This window comes from Hippopotamus amphibius, chromosome 3, assembly GCF_030028045.1.
Source record: "Hippopotamus amphibius kiboko isolate mHipAmp2 chromosome 3, mHipAmp2.hap2, whole genome shotgun sequence".
Taxonomy (NCBI): Eukaryota; Metazoa; Chordata; class Mammalia; order Artiodactyla; family Hippopotamidae; genus Hippopotamus; species Hippopotamus amphibius.
Window position 1 is genome coordinate 53,476,346 of NC_080188.1, and position 15,547 is coordinate 53,491,892.

At 36.2% G+C, this 15,547-nt stretch overlaps 1 protein-coding gene across 9 annotated transcripts in view; it reads right to left on the minus strand.

Annotated features, from left to right (window-relative positions):
* LIN54 (lin-54 DREAM MuvB core complex component) overlaps positions 1-15,547 on the minus strand; it is a 68,450-nt gene that overhangs the window by 19,095 nt on the left and 33,808 nt on the right. The window lies entirely within an intron of this gene.

A 15,547-nucleotide genomic window follows, 5' to 3' on the forward strand; every position in this document is an offset into this window, starting at 1 on the left:
GTAATGAATACATGAGTGAAACCAAAATTAATGAGATCTGTCTTCCATCTCTAGTAGTTAACTTCCTTGACAGTCCAGGTCAGATGACTTGGTATGAAGAAACTATTACTTAAATTATAAGAACTCACACAGTTTTGTTAATATCAGTTAAAATTTATAAGAAAAAGGTTATTTAAAAACTTTCTGAATTAAGCCTCATATTCAACATAGAGAAAAAGGACACAGATATTTGGTTTTATTGCTACCCACCAAATTAACTATGGCAAATTTCATTTTCACATGTCCTAAAGGAGAAAGAAACCCAAAAGAAAAGCCCTCATTAAGTCTAGTCAATTCTGAAAGGTTATAATATTCTGCAGATACAAATGTACGACTAACCTATGGGTAGAAGGCCAAATTCAATCCAAAATTACCACTATTTTGGTTGTCTAGGGAAACTAATTTTGAATGATTCAGATCTGACTCAATACAATCATTTTAATCACTTTTAATCCTTTCCTTCAGTCCAACAAAAAGTAATATGACTTCCCCGAAAGGTAAATGAAACATCAAAAGCAGAACAGAATAAAAGTCTTTTAAGATTTCTCCAATTGATGTCTAACCAACGTACAATAGACTGTCATACAAATCAAAGATCCAGACAAGATTCTCTAACTAGTTCCATGGTATTATTTTATAAAGAATTATACCACCATCTATTCTTCAAAAAGCCCTCATGCTAAAAGACAGGGGGCATGATAGAGGAAATCTATATTCATTACATGGATAACAATTTATAAAAGAATAATTCTGAAGAATTTGAACACTTTCATAAAAGTACAGGGGAAAAAAGAACATCATTTAGTTTGGAAACTCTACAGATAATAGTCAAAGTAGATTACTTCAGCATAAAATAATTCACATATTATCATTAGGCAGAGGCACCATAAAGGAGATTTAAAATAAAGATAAGAGATAACAGCTGTGATGGTCAGTGAGTTAAATGAAAATCTAAAGCTTAAGAAAAGGGATAAAACGTGTACATATGGAAGCTACTGAAAAATCAAGCAACCTATGAGTGAGATGTGCACAACGGTGCAAGAGACATTGTATACCAACTAGACTTTGGTATACCAACTCAAAACGAAAACAGAATACTATTTTAAGAAACAAGGTAGGGGAAAGGAAGGGGTCAAACTCCTAGTTTGAAGGGGTCAAACTAGGAGTTTGGGATTAACAGATACACACTACTATATAAAAAATAAACAACAAAGACCTACTGTATAGCACAGGGAACTGTATTCAGTATCTTATAATAACCTATAATGGAAAAGGATCTGAAAAAGAATATATATATGTATCACTGACTCACTTTGCAGCACACTTGCAACTAACACAACATTGTAAATCAACTATACTTCAATTAAAAATCTTCAATAAAAAAAGAAAAATTATGTTTAAAAAAAAGAAACAAGGTGCCTCAGATGTAATAGTTAAATTTACTGGGTACTTAATACATATAGAGGTCATTGCTTTTGAAGACTCTAAGATTATCTGATTTAAATTTAGCAACCACATTATGAACTAGGTACAGCATGGCACAAGTACCAGGGCTGGTTTAGTTAAGTTTCCAACTCTACTTTCAACTTTTCTTTTCCCTTGTTTATTTATTTATTGGCCATGCTGTGAGGCTTGCGGGATCTTAGTTCCCTGACCAGGGATCCCACCTGGGCCACAGCAGTGAAAGAGCTGAGTCCTAACCACTGGACCAACCAGGGAATTTCCTCAACTTCTCTGTATCCCAAACTTCAAGCTACAACTATTACAAGCTATATACAACTGGCTCTTTTAAAGATTTTTTTTTTTCTGATGTGGACTGTTTGTTGTGTTTTGTTTTTTTTTAAGTCTTTATTGAATTTGTTACAATATTGTTTCTGTTTTATAGTTGGGTTTTTGGCAGCAAGGCACGTGGGATCTTAGCTTCCCGATCACGATCAAACCCGCACCCCCTGCACTGGAAGGCAAAGTCTTAACCAATGGACCACCCAGGAAGTCCCTAACAGGCTCTTTTAGAACAAAATCAGATATGACTATATTTTTCATCAGTATACATCTATTTACATCTAGCATAGTTAATTAACTATTTGGATTTAAATCTACCATTGTACAGTTTCCTGTTCGAGCCACCTGTCCTCTTTGTTCCTTTTTCTCTCCTTTTTGCCTGCTTTAGGGTTAAATGTTTCATTATTTCATTTCCCCTATGGCAGCTTGTTATTTATAAATTATGTTACTATTCTTAAAGTAGTTACCCTAGAGATTACAATGTTGAATGCAGGAATTAAATTATTACTTTACACATCACCCAGACAATGAAAGAACCACAGAACACTAATATTGTTTATTCTTGCCCCATCTTTGTGTTACCATTAAGTATTTTTTAATTCTCCATATAATCCAAACTCTATAAGACATTCATTTAGATATACCCACAAACTTCCCCTTTCTGTCCTTTCTATACCCTTCCTGTGCTTCCATTTTGGATCATTTTCCTTCTGCCTAAAGAACTCACTTTAGGATTTCCTTAAGTGCAGGTCTGCAGACAAGAAATTCTCTACACTGTTTCTCAAAAAATGTCTAATCCTTTTTTTGTCTTTCGTTTGCTGATAAATTCATCTACTGAATTCTTAATCTCAGTTTTCAGTTTGAAAATATTCATCTGATTCTTTTTTACAGTTTCTAATTCTCTGCTGAAGTTCATCTTGTTAAATAAATCTCTGAATATATTAATCTGCTATTTAAAAAGCAAATCTGATAACTCTATTACCTATATCTCTACGTTTTGAATAATTTGGTCTGGTTGCTTGATATGCCTACTGATTTTTGACTAAGTGCCAAACATTCTCCAGAAAGCATTCACTTCAGCTTCTGGCAGGCAGTTAAGAGTAAGGGCAGATTACCCTAAACCAATCACAAATTGAGCTGATTTGAAGCTGAGCTTCAATCTTTGGGAGGCCTTGTCCATTTTTGGTTCACTCCTTCCCCAACTAGGACTCCAGTGTTTACCAGGCTTCCTTCTCCTTGTTGGGGCCTGAACCCAAAGTTTCGTCCATGAGGTCTATGGGACTGACAGGTCTACTCAGCTCCTCAACTTTCTGGGGCCACTCTTTGCTTACTTTCTCAGTCAGCCACAACTTACAAACCAACAAATTCCCTATGGAGAAGGGTCACACCGAACACTAGGCAGGCTTCTCTAGACTTCCCTTGAGTTCAGGATGGTGGCCCATAATGTCCTGGCTCCCTTGGTAGGTCTTCAATGCTTTCAAACAAATTTTTAAAATACATTTTCTTTTTCTTTTTTAATTGTTCTTGGAGGGACAGTTGGTCTTCAACAAGCTAGTTCTGTATAGCCAAAAACAGAAAATCCAGACTGAGCTTTAATCTAGGTTCCAATATTTCCTAGTTGAGTGACCTTGTGCAAGTAATTTAGCTTCTCTGTGCCTAAGTTTCCTCATTTGAAAATGTTAAAATGGCACCTTTCTCATAGGACTGTTATAAGGATTAAATGAGTTAAACTATATAAGGTGCAAATAATAACTTATCACATATTACAATGCTTAAAAATACGAACTGCTATTTGTATCATTATCATTATGCCCATTATAGATGGAGAAACTGAAGCTCAGAGAGATTTAGTAACTTCCCCAAGTTCACACAGCTAAAAGTAGCAGAGCCAGGATCTGAACCAGAGCCAACTCCAAAGCCCATTTTCTTAAGATGCTGTAATGCCTCCTACTGTGGACACTTAATCAACAGTTATTAAATGACTGAATAAAAGTAAAGGGCATTCAGTCCTCAAGAACTCTGTTAAGAACTAAAGTTGCACATCTGGCTCTAAGAAACATGAAAGTATTTTTTTAATTGGTTAGTATACTGAATATAAGTATAAATAGCATTTTTTAAAACTTTAATTTTAAAATAATTTTAGATTTCACAAGAAGTTGCAAAACTAATACAAAGTTCCCATGTACACTTTCCACACAAGAAAAATATCTCACATAACCACAGGACATTATCAAAAACAGCAAACTGACATTTGGTATAATTTATTAACTAAACCACAGAACAGATCTTATTCAATTTCCCAGTTTTTACACAGACTTTTTTTGGATGTACACTAAAGACTGTATAAATTCACCATCAAGACACAAAATTGTTCCATCACCACAAAGAAACTCTCCGGCACTTCCCTTTGTAGTCATAACCCTAACTCTTGGCAACCACTGATTAAATTGCATTTTTTTAACACCTAAAATACTAAGTAACATATAAAAGCTACTAACTCTGTAGAAGACAAAAGTATTTGAATACTACACTTAAACGCTTTGAGAATTCACAAGTTGGTACCTTCCTTGAAGTAGAGTAGTCTGAGAAACTCCACGTGAATGCCTCTCTGAACATAATAGCACATTACCAGAAAAATAGTTTATGTAAATTCAATAAAAATCTTTGGTTACTGCTATTTCCTGATTTACATCCTTGACAGATGGGTTAAAAAGCAAATACCTTAATTTAGATTCAAAATAGCTACATTTAACATGTATTGGTAGTTATCCTGAAAAACATGGACTTGAAAGATTTGTTTTTACTTTGCACTATTTCCTAAGCCATTTCTATTTACACATTAATGTCATAATTATATAGAGGAATAAATTTATTATTTTCCAATTAGCAAATGCCAGAAGTCTTTACTTAACTGAAGATTTACCAAAAAAAAAAAAAAAGGAAAAATAAATCACTCTTCCTGTTCTGTAAATGAGGATTCTTATTTGATGAAGCTGGAGATAGAGGGTTCAACCAACATCCAAACCCTGAATTTGTGGGATTTCATATAAACGTTTGCTTTTTTTGGGGGGGGGGGGGGGGGCGGGGAGAGGGGAAGTACACTTTGAAATTGGGTTCTGTTTGTAAGCACAGCTTAGAAATCACTGTTTGGACATATGAGCTTTTGTTCCAGTTTGTCTCAATCTAGTATGTACTCTGGTGAGCAACCTAACGCTTCTCTATATTTTGTCTGTTTGTATAGAGGAGAACATTACCACTAAATGAAATTTGTATACTGTTTTCGGACACCTGTACAAATTTTGCTGTTTTGAACAGACATTAAGATGATATCTGTTTAATCCTACTAGAAAATTAGAATAATACTTTCCTTAATGCTGACTGGGTAGCATTTACTGAAGTGCATTTGTTTTATTAAATATAAGCTCTTCAAGATCAGATATTACAGGAAACAACCTACTTCTGTCACATTAATTATGTAACCCTGAGATAAACAAAGTTAGACAAAGGTCTTTGCTTTGGGAATTCTTAGTCTTTTTTTTTTTAAGGATTGATTGACTGATTGATTGATTTATATTGGAGTATAATTGCTTTACAATGTTGTGTAGTTTCCGGCGTATTTACACATATATCCCCATATTCCCTCCCCTCTTCCCTATCCCACCCCTCTAGGTCATCACCAATCATGGAGTTGATCTCCCTAGATTATGTAGCAGCTTCCCACTTTAGAGTCTTTAATATGCTAACAAGCATGACAAATCTCCTAGATGGGTATGGTATAGGATGTTTCCCCAACTTAACAATAGCTTTTTGGGGAGAGAAGAGAATCTCTCTCTCAGAACGGAATCTCTCTCTCTTTTTTTTTGTTAATTTGAATGTAATATACTGGTGCAAGAGAAAGACAGACAGTAGCACGTAATGACACTCTACAGGAAATAGTTTTTCACATAAGTTTGTGATAAAGAATGGTAGAACAGATATAATGAAGCCTAGGTAACCTGCTCCTTAAAAGTCGGATTTGTGAAATCTCTTAAAATTGCAATTTATAGGCATTTCTACATAGAATTATGACAAGACTCGATTTTTGCATTATTTTATGAGGATTTGATATTCTTTTTATTGAAATATAATCGACATATCAAATTGTATTAGCTTTAGATATAGAACATCATGATCATGTATATACTGCAAACTGATTACCAACATAAGTTTAGTTAACATCCATCACTGCACATAATCATAAGTATTTTTCTTGTGATGAGAACTTTTAAGATCTACTCTCTTAGCAACTTTCAAATATATAATACAATGTTAACTATAGTCACCATGCTTGTATATTACATCCCTAGAACTTATTTATCTTATAAGTTTGTACCTTTTGACCACTTTCACTCTTTTTGACCACACACCCTGCCTCTGGCAATCAGCAATCTGTTCTCTGTATCTATGAGTTCTTTCTTTCTTTCTATTTATTTATTTTTTTGATTCCATATATAAATGAGACCACACACTATCTTTTTCTCTGTCTGATTTATTTCATTTAGCATGATGTCTTCAAGGTTCATCCGCGTTGTCACAAATGTCAGGACTTCATTCTTTTTTATGGCTGAATAATATTCCATTGTAATCATGTCTGTGTCTGTGTGTGTTGTGTGTATCACGTCTTCTTTATCCATTCATCTGTCGATGGACACTTAGGTTGCTTCCATATCTTGACTACTGTAAATATTGCTGCTTTGAACATTGGGGTGCATTATCTTTTCAAATTAGTGTTTTCATTTTTTCTGGATATATATCCAGGTGTGAAATTGCTAGGTGACATGATAGTTCTATTTTTAGTTTTCTGAAGAACCTTTATAGTGTTTTACATAGTGGCTGCACCATTTACATTCCCACCAACAGTGCACCAGCGTTCCTTTTTCTCCACATCCTTGCCAACACTTGCTATTTCTTCCTCTTTTTGGTAATAATCATTCTAACTGGTGTGAGATGACATCTCATTGTGGTTTTGATTTGCATTTTCCTGATGATTAGTGATGTTCAGCACCAATTTTCATGTGCCTGTTGGCCATCTGCATGTCTTCTTTAGAAAAATGTCTATTCAGTTCCTCTGACCATTTTTAAATCAGATTGTTTTTTCAGTTGTATATGTTCTTTATATGTTTTGAACTTTAACCCCTTACAAGATACATGATTTGCAAATAATTACTCCCATTCTGTAGGCTGCCTTTTCATTTTGTTGATGGCTTCCTTTGCTGTACAGACACTTTTTAGTTTGATGTAGTTCCACTTGTTTATTTTTGCTTTTGTTCCTTTGCATTAGGTGTCAAATCCAAAAAGTCACTGCCAAAACCAATGTCAAGGAGCTTTCTTCCTATGTTTTCGTCTAGGAGTTTTAGAGTTTCAGGTCTTGCATTTAAGTCTTTAATCAAGTTTGAGTTAATTTTTGTGTATGGTATAAGTAGTGGTTTAGTTTCATTATTTGCATGTGGCTGTCCAGTCCTCCCAACACCCACTGCATATTCTTGCCTCCTCTGCTGCAAATTAATTGATGACATATATGTGTGGGTTTATCTCTGGGCTCTCTATTGTTCCATTGATCAATTTATCTTTGTTTATACCAATACCACATGGTTTTGATTACTATAGCTTTGCAATATAGTTTGAAATCAGGAATTTATAGGGTTCCATCTTAATATGCTTTTTTTTTTTTTTCAAAACAACAAACTTTACTCCAGAGGATTTTTTTTTTTACATTTTAAATTTTTTTTTATTTTTTTGGGGGTACACCAGGTTCAATCATCTGTTTTTATACACATATCCCCGTATTCCCTCCCTTCCTTGACTCCCCCCACCTCGAGTCCCACCCACCCTCCCTGCCCCAGTCCTCTAAGGCATCTTCCATCCTCGAGTTGGACTCCCTTTGTTATACAACAACTTCCCACTGACTATTTTACAGTTGGTAGTATATATATGTCTGTGCTACTCTCTCGCTTCGTCTCAGTTTCCCCTTCACCCCCCGACCCCTCCCATACCTCGAGATCTCCAGTCCATTCTCTGTATCTGCATCCTTATTCTTGTCACTGAGTTCATCAGTACCATTTTTAGATTCCATATATGTGAGATAGCATACAATATTTGTCCTTCTCTTTCTGACTTACTTCACTCTGTATGACAGATTGTAGTTCTATCCACCTCATTACATATAGCTCCATCTCATCCCTTTTTATAGCTGAGGAATATTCCATTGTGTATATATGCCACATCTTCTGTATCCATTCATTTGTTGATGGGCATTTCGGTTGCTTCCATGTCCTGGCTATTGTAAATAGTGCTGCAATAAACATTATGGTACAAGTTTCTTTTGGGATTATGGTTTTCTTTGGGTATATGCCCAGCAGTGGGATTACTGGATCATATGGTAGTTCTATTTGTAGTTTTTTAAGGAACCTCCAAATTGTTTTCCATAGTGGCTGTACCAACTTACAGTCCCACCAACAGTGCAGGAGAGTTCCCTTTTCTCCACACCCTCTCCAACATTTGTGGTTTCCAGACTTTGTGATGATGGCCATTCTGATCGGTGTAAGGTGGTACCTCATTGTGGCTTTGACTTGCATTTCTCTGATGATTAGTGATGTTGAGCATCTTTTCATGTGTTTGTTGGCCATCTGTATGTCTTCTTTGGAGAAATGTCTATTTAGGTCTTCTGCCCATGTGTGGATTGGGTTATTTGCTTTTTTGGTATGAAGCTTCATGAGCTGCTTGTATATTTTGGAGATTAATCCTTTGTCTGTTGTTTCATAGGCAATTATTTTTTCCCATTCTGAGGGTTGCCTTTTAGTCTTGTTTATGGTTTCTTTTGCTATGCAAAAACTTTTAAGTTTCATGAGGTCCCATTCGTTTATTCTTGATTTTATTTCCATGATTCTAGGAGGTGGGTCAAAAAGGATGTTGCTTTGATGGATGTCATAGAGTGTTCTGCCTATGTTTTCCTCTAGGAGTTTGATAGTGTCTGGCCTTACATGTAGGTCTTTAATCCATTTGGAGTTGATTTTTGTGTATGGTGTTAGGAAGTGTTCTAATTTCATTCTTTTACATGTTGCTGTCCAATGTTCCCAGCACCACTTATTGAAGAGGCTGTCTTTTGTCCATTGTATACTCGTGCCTCCTTTGTCAAAGATAAGGTGCCCATATGTGTTTGGGCTTACTTCTGAGTTCTCTGTTCTATTCCATTGATCTTCCTTTCTATTTTTGTGCCAGTACCATACTGTCTTGATCACTATGGCCTTGTAGTATAGTTTGAAGTCAGGAAGCCTGATTCCACCAACTCCATTTTTCCTTCTCAAGATTGCTTTGGCTATTCGGGGTCTTTTGCGTTTCCATACAAATCGTAAGATTTCTTGCTCTAGTTCTGTGAAAAATGCCATTGGTAATTTGATCGGGATTGCATTGAATCTGTAAATTGCTTTGGGTAGTACAGACATTTTCACGATGTTGATTCTTCCAATCCAGGAACATGGTATGTCCCTCCATCTGTTTGTGTCATCTTTGATTTCTTTCATCAATGTCTTAAAGTTTTCTGCATACAGATCCTTTGCCTCCTTAGGCAGGTTTATTCCTAGGTATTTTATTCTTTTGGTTGCAATGGTGAATGGGAGAGTTTCCTTAATTTCTCTTTCTGCTCTTCCGTTGTTCGTGTATAGGAATGCAAGAGATTTCTGTGCATTAATTTTGTATCCTGCTACTTTACTAAACTCATCAATGAGTGCTAGCAGTTTTCTGGTATTAATATGCTTTTAAAAAAACTTGTAGCAGAATGTTTATAGACCTTATCATCATGGAAAAACTATGTTTACATTACCCTAATTCCCAAACTTTAGGTTACTAAAATAAAGCTACCAAGAATCAAGTTAGAAAGCTTTCAAATGCTTTCAAGCTAAAAGAGACAAATGAGAAAATGAGAAAAGGTAAATATTATATCTATTATATGACTAAAGACAGAGTCAAACCTTGTTTTGCAATGGATACCAGAAGCTTCGGCACTGATTTACTGACTGGTGAAATATTATGAAACAGGTGTAAGTTATTCATTTGCTAATTTTTCATGGATATTAACTTACGTTTTATTCACAGTTATGAGTTGTAGTGACAAAGATAAGTAATTTTTTTTTTTAAGGATTTATTTCATTATTTATTTATTTTATTTTTCACTGCATTGAGTCTTCATTGCTGTGCATGGGCTTTCTCTACTTGTGGTGAGTGGGGGGCTACTCTTTGTTGCAGTGCACGGCTTTCTCATTGCAGTGACTTCTCTTGTTGCGGAGCACAGGCTAGGCATTTGAGCTTCAGTAGTTGCGGCGTGTGGGCTCAGTGGTTGTGGCTCACAGGCTCTAGAGTGCAGGCTTAGTAGTTGTGGTGCACGGGCTTAGATGCTCTGCGGCATGTGGGATCTTCCCAGACCAGGGCTCGAACCCGTGTCCCCTGCATTGGCAGGTGGATTCTTAACCATCGCGCCACCCGGGAAGCCCAGGATAAGTAATTTAAAAGGATGTGTTAGTATCTATGGAAGCATTCAAGGAAAGGGTCAAATGACCATATCAGGCAAGTTTAAACAAAGTGCTTTATAAGGCATCAGCCTTACAAAAACCAGAAACCAAGGAATTCCCTGGTGGTCCAGTGGTTAGGACTCCATGCTTCCACTGCAGGGGGTATGGGTTAGATCTCTGGTTGGGTAACTAAGATCCCACAAGCTGCACAGAATGGCAAAAAAAAAAAAAAAAAAAAAAGGAAAAAAAAGGAAACAATCATAATTAATTAATTAATTAATAAAATCAGAAATCGGCCCTCCTAAGGACTGAAACGTATTATCAAGATAGGGTAAATAAAAAAGTATGGAATTAGCCTAGGAACAGAGTGCTGAAGAGCAAAGGAATAGATAAAAGAATCCATACACATTAAAGTTCATGATGAAATCTGGCATCAATGGAGAATCATCAGTTATTTAATAAATGGTATGGATTAGCCATTTACTCTGAAGAAAAAGAAGCTGGATCCCTATAACTCACTCCTTGTAACAAATTCCAAATACATCAAAGATGAAACCTAGGACTTCCTAGGTGGCGCAGTGGTTAAGAATTCGCCTGCCAATGCAGGGGACACAGGTTTGAGTCCTGCTCCAGGAAGATCCCACACACCGCGAAGCAACTAAGCCCGTGCGCCATAGCTATTGAGCCTGTGCTCTAGAGCCTGTGAACCACAACTATTGAGCCCATGTGCTGCAACTATTGAAGCCCACATGCCTAGAGCCTGTGCTCCGCAACAAGAGAAGCCACCACAATGAGGAACCTGCGCACCACAATGAAGAGTAGCCCCCACTCACATCAACTAGAGAAAACCCGTGTGCAGCAAACTGGACTTTCTAAAATTTTTCAAACTTTGTGCCTCAAAAGACATTGTCAACAGAGTAAAATGGTAACTCACAGAATAGGAGAAATTTGCAAATCATATATTTGATAAGGGATTAACATCCAGAATATATAGGGAACTTATAAAACTCAAACAAATCAATTTAAAATGGGCCAAGAATTTGAATAGACATTCCTCCAAAAAAGATGTAAGGTAGATACAATGACCAATAAATACATGAAAGATACCTGAACATCACTAACCATTAGTGAAACACAAATGAAAACTCCAATGATATACTACCTCATATTCATTAGGATGGCTACTATCAGAAAAAGTGTTGGCAAGGATATGAAAACATTAGAACCCTTGTGCATTACTGATGGGAATGTAAAACAATACAGCCACTGTGGAAAACAATATGGTAGTTCTTCAAAAAATTAAATATAGCATTACCATATGATCCAGAAATTCAGCTTCTGGGTATACATTCAAAAGAACTGAATGCAGGGTCTCCAAGAAGTATTTGTACACCCATGTTCATAGCAACATTACTCACATGAGCTAAAATATGGAAACAATCCAAGTGTCCATCCACAAATGAATACAATGGAATACTATTCAGCCTTAAAGAGGCAGCAAATTCTGACTGGCGAACTTTGAGGACATTATGCTAAGTAAAATAAGTCGATCACAAATAAAGGACAAATGATGTATGATCCCAATTTTCAGAGACAGAAAGTAGAATAGTGACTGTCCAAGGCTAGGGAGAGGGAAGAATGGGTATAGAGTTTCGGTTTTCCAAGATGGAAAGAACTCTGGAGATGGACTGTAGAGATGATTGTACAACAATACGAATGCACTTAATACCACTGAACCGATCACTGAAAAACGTACATAAAGATGGTAAATTGTATATTGCATTATTTTACCCTAATAGAAAAATTAGACACCCACCTTGCAAGATGGATTATAAAAATCAGTCAGGATGAAACTGATATACAGGCTAATATTAATTTAACCATTCCATTGAGTTTAAAAAACAAGAATAAATCTATCTGTTCTTGTACTGAATTTGTAATAAAAGAATATTATATGCAAAATAATAAAATAAAATAAAACCAAATAATGATTTTTAATGGATAAATATTTTAAAATATTGGAGTAAGGAAGACTTATCTAAGCATAGCCCCAAAACTCAAAATTCACACTTGAAGACACTATTTCGACAAATTTAATGTGCAAAATGTCTGCAAGAAAAAAAAAAGACAAAGCCAACTCGGTAAAATGTTTGTAACCACACTGATAACAAAGGAGTAATTTCCTTAACATGCTATGAGCTTTTTAACTTCACACACCAAAAAAAAAAGGACAAATCACCCAAAGGGCACCAGAGTTCAGAGAAGTCTAGAAGATACAAAAATACGAATAATTTTTAAAAATCAAACCCATGTGAGCTCTTTCAATCAGTTAGATTGGTAAAGACTAAAAATGACTGATAAACAGGAGAGCAAAGAAGTAGACCCACACAAACACAGTCAACTAATCTCTGACTAAGGAGCAAAGACAATTCTATGGAGAAAGGATAGTTGTTTCATCAAATGGTGCTGGAACAACAGGACATTGACTTGCAAAAAAGTGAATTTCAACTGAGATCCTAACATCTTTCACATACGGATCATGGTCCTAAAACTATAAAACTAAACTATTAGGTTACGTTGGGTTTGGTGCTGACTTTTTACATACAATACCAAAAGTATAATCCATGAAAGGAAAAAACTGATGTCAAACTTCATTAAAATTAAAAATTTCTGCTCTGTAAAAGACACTGTTAAAAGAATAAAAAGACAAGCCAAAGACTGGGAGGAAATACCTGTAAAACACATGCTAAGGTGTTTTAAGATGTAGAAGCCATCTGAGTTCTATTCCAGAAATTCTCAAAACTAAACGGCACCAGAGGGATGCAACCAGCAAAATTCAGGCTATGAAAAACTGTAGGATATAAACAACCTGTTTTTTTTTTTTAAGGCAATAGCAAAAAATGGAGATGGAAGTAAGAGAATATCAATCACCACAAGCTTATCTGAATCCTGAATTCAAACATAGTATAAAAATTTAAGATGACTGGGGAAATGTGGGGAAATGTGAATTAACTAGGTATTTAATGTCATTAAAGGAACATGGATAAGTTAAAAAAAAAAAGTGTCCCCATCTTTTATATACATAAAGAAATACCTACAGATAAAATAACATGATTTAGGGCTTCCTAGGTGGCGCAGTGGTTAAGAATCCGCCTGCCAATGCAGGGGACATGGGTTCGATCCCTGCTCCAGGAAGATCCCACATACCGTGGAGCAATTAAGCCCCTGCGCCACAACTATTGAGCCTGCGCTTTAGAGCCCATGAGCCACAACTATTAAGCCCATGTGCTGTAACTACTGAAGCCCACGTGCCTAGAGCCTGTGCTCCGCAACAAGAGAAGCCACGGCAATAAGCCCACACACCACAACGAAGAGTAGCCCCCACTCACTGCAACTAAAAGAAAGCCTGCGCACAGCAAAAAAAAAAAAAAGACCCAACACAGCCAATAAAATAATTAAATAAAAAAAAAAGCTTAAAAAAAAAAGAAATGCATTTAAAATAACATGGTTTATTTTTTTTTAAAAAGTAGGAAGAGGGACTTCCCTGGTGGCGCAGTGGTTGAGAGAATCCCGCCTGCTAATGCAGGGGACACAGGTTCAATCCCTGGCCCAGGAAGATCCCACACGCCTCAGAGCAACTAAGCCCATGCGCCACAAATACTGAGCCTGCACTCTAGAGCCCACGTGCCAAACTATTGAGCCCACGTGCCACAACTACTGAAGCCCATGAACCTAGAGCCTGAGCTCTGCAACAAGAGAAGCCACCACAGTGAGAAGCCCATGCACTGCAACAAAGAGTAGCCCCCACTCGCCACAACTACAGGAAGCCCACACAGAGCAATGAAGACCCAACACAGCCAATAATAAATAAATAAATAAATTTATTTTAAAAAAAAGGTGGGAAGAGAGTTATAGATGATAACAAGGTAAGTGGATAATTTCAAAGTTGGATGAAGGGTACATGGGGGTTAATTATACTATTCTAATTTTTTAATACATTTTAAATTTCTACAGTAAAAACGTTTTTAATAATATGGCAATAGGACCCCACAGGTATTCAAACAACATAATCATAAAAGCATAAAAACAAAACCAATATAATAACATAGAAAAGGAAGAAAATCTAGTCATTTATTCCTTCTACTCCTTCATCCTGGCTAATGGGTGCTGATATGAGAAGCTACATACATACAAAATAATTCAGGCAACAGAATCAATGGGACCTACAACCTGTAGTCACCTCAACTCTAACTTTTATCAATCTTACAACAACTTATGTTAAAGTTTATCAGGAAAACAGATTCCCTTCACTTCAAACTGTACTCACTGAACCATCCCCTAACCTAAACATTTAAGAGCTTCACAGCAAAAGCGGAAGCAATCAACTTTTGAAACCTCTGTCCCAAAACTTTTCTCTCAACTTTCCAATACTATCATTGTTCATATCACTTCTTGCCTGGATATTTGCAAAACAAATTCAAAATCAGTTTTACAATTCATCTCTACCTGGCTTGAATCCACAACACAAACACTGCCTAAGTAATTTTTTTGCAAACTTCACTTTCATACTTTTATTATATCTTTTGTTGTCTTAGAAACATTTCATGTGTTCTCCACTCCCTGCAAAGGATTACTAATTCTAATCAGAGTAGTCATCTTACTACTCTGTATGTATATACTCTCATACGTATACATGTGTGTACATCATATGCATTTTTACCTCTAGTCCTTCACTCTTGTGGCTGACATCCACTCTAATTCTACGCATAAAAAACCCTCAGCTCAGGGATGCCTTCTCTAATCATCCCAACTGTGGTTGAATCCCCTTATATAGGATCTCATGCCATCATGTGTCTTTCCTTGGTTTTGTAATTTTATATCTTTGTATATCATTTAATTCATTTGTCACATTCTCTTCCGCACCTCCACAGACTTTAGGTTCCACATGTCTATTTTTGCTCTCTTCTGTTTTCCCAAAGAGTACAGCCCCTAACACATAGCAGACATTGCTGAGTGGTGAATGAAGAAATGTCAAGACCTCTCTCTTGCTTTAGTTTCATATTACCTTGTCTATACCACACAACTTAGCACCTATTTCACTGTTCATTACTGTTTCACATGCATTCAATTTTGTCTGCCCAACCACTGTAAACTCTTCCATCGTTCCCACAGCCTCAGCACAT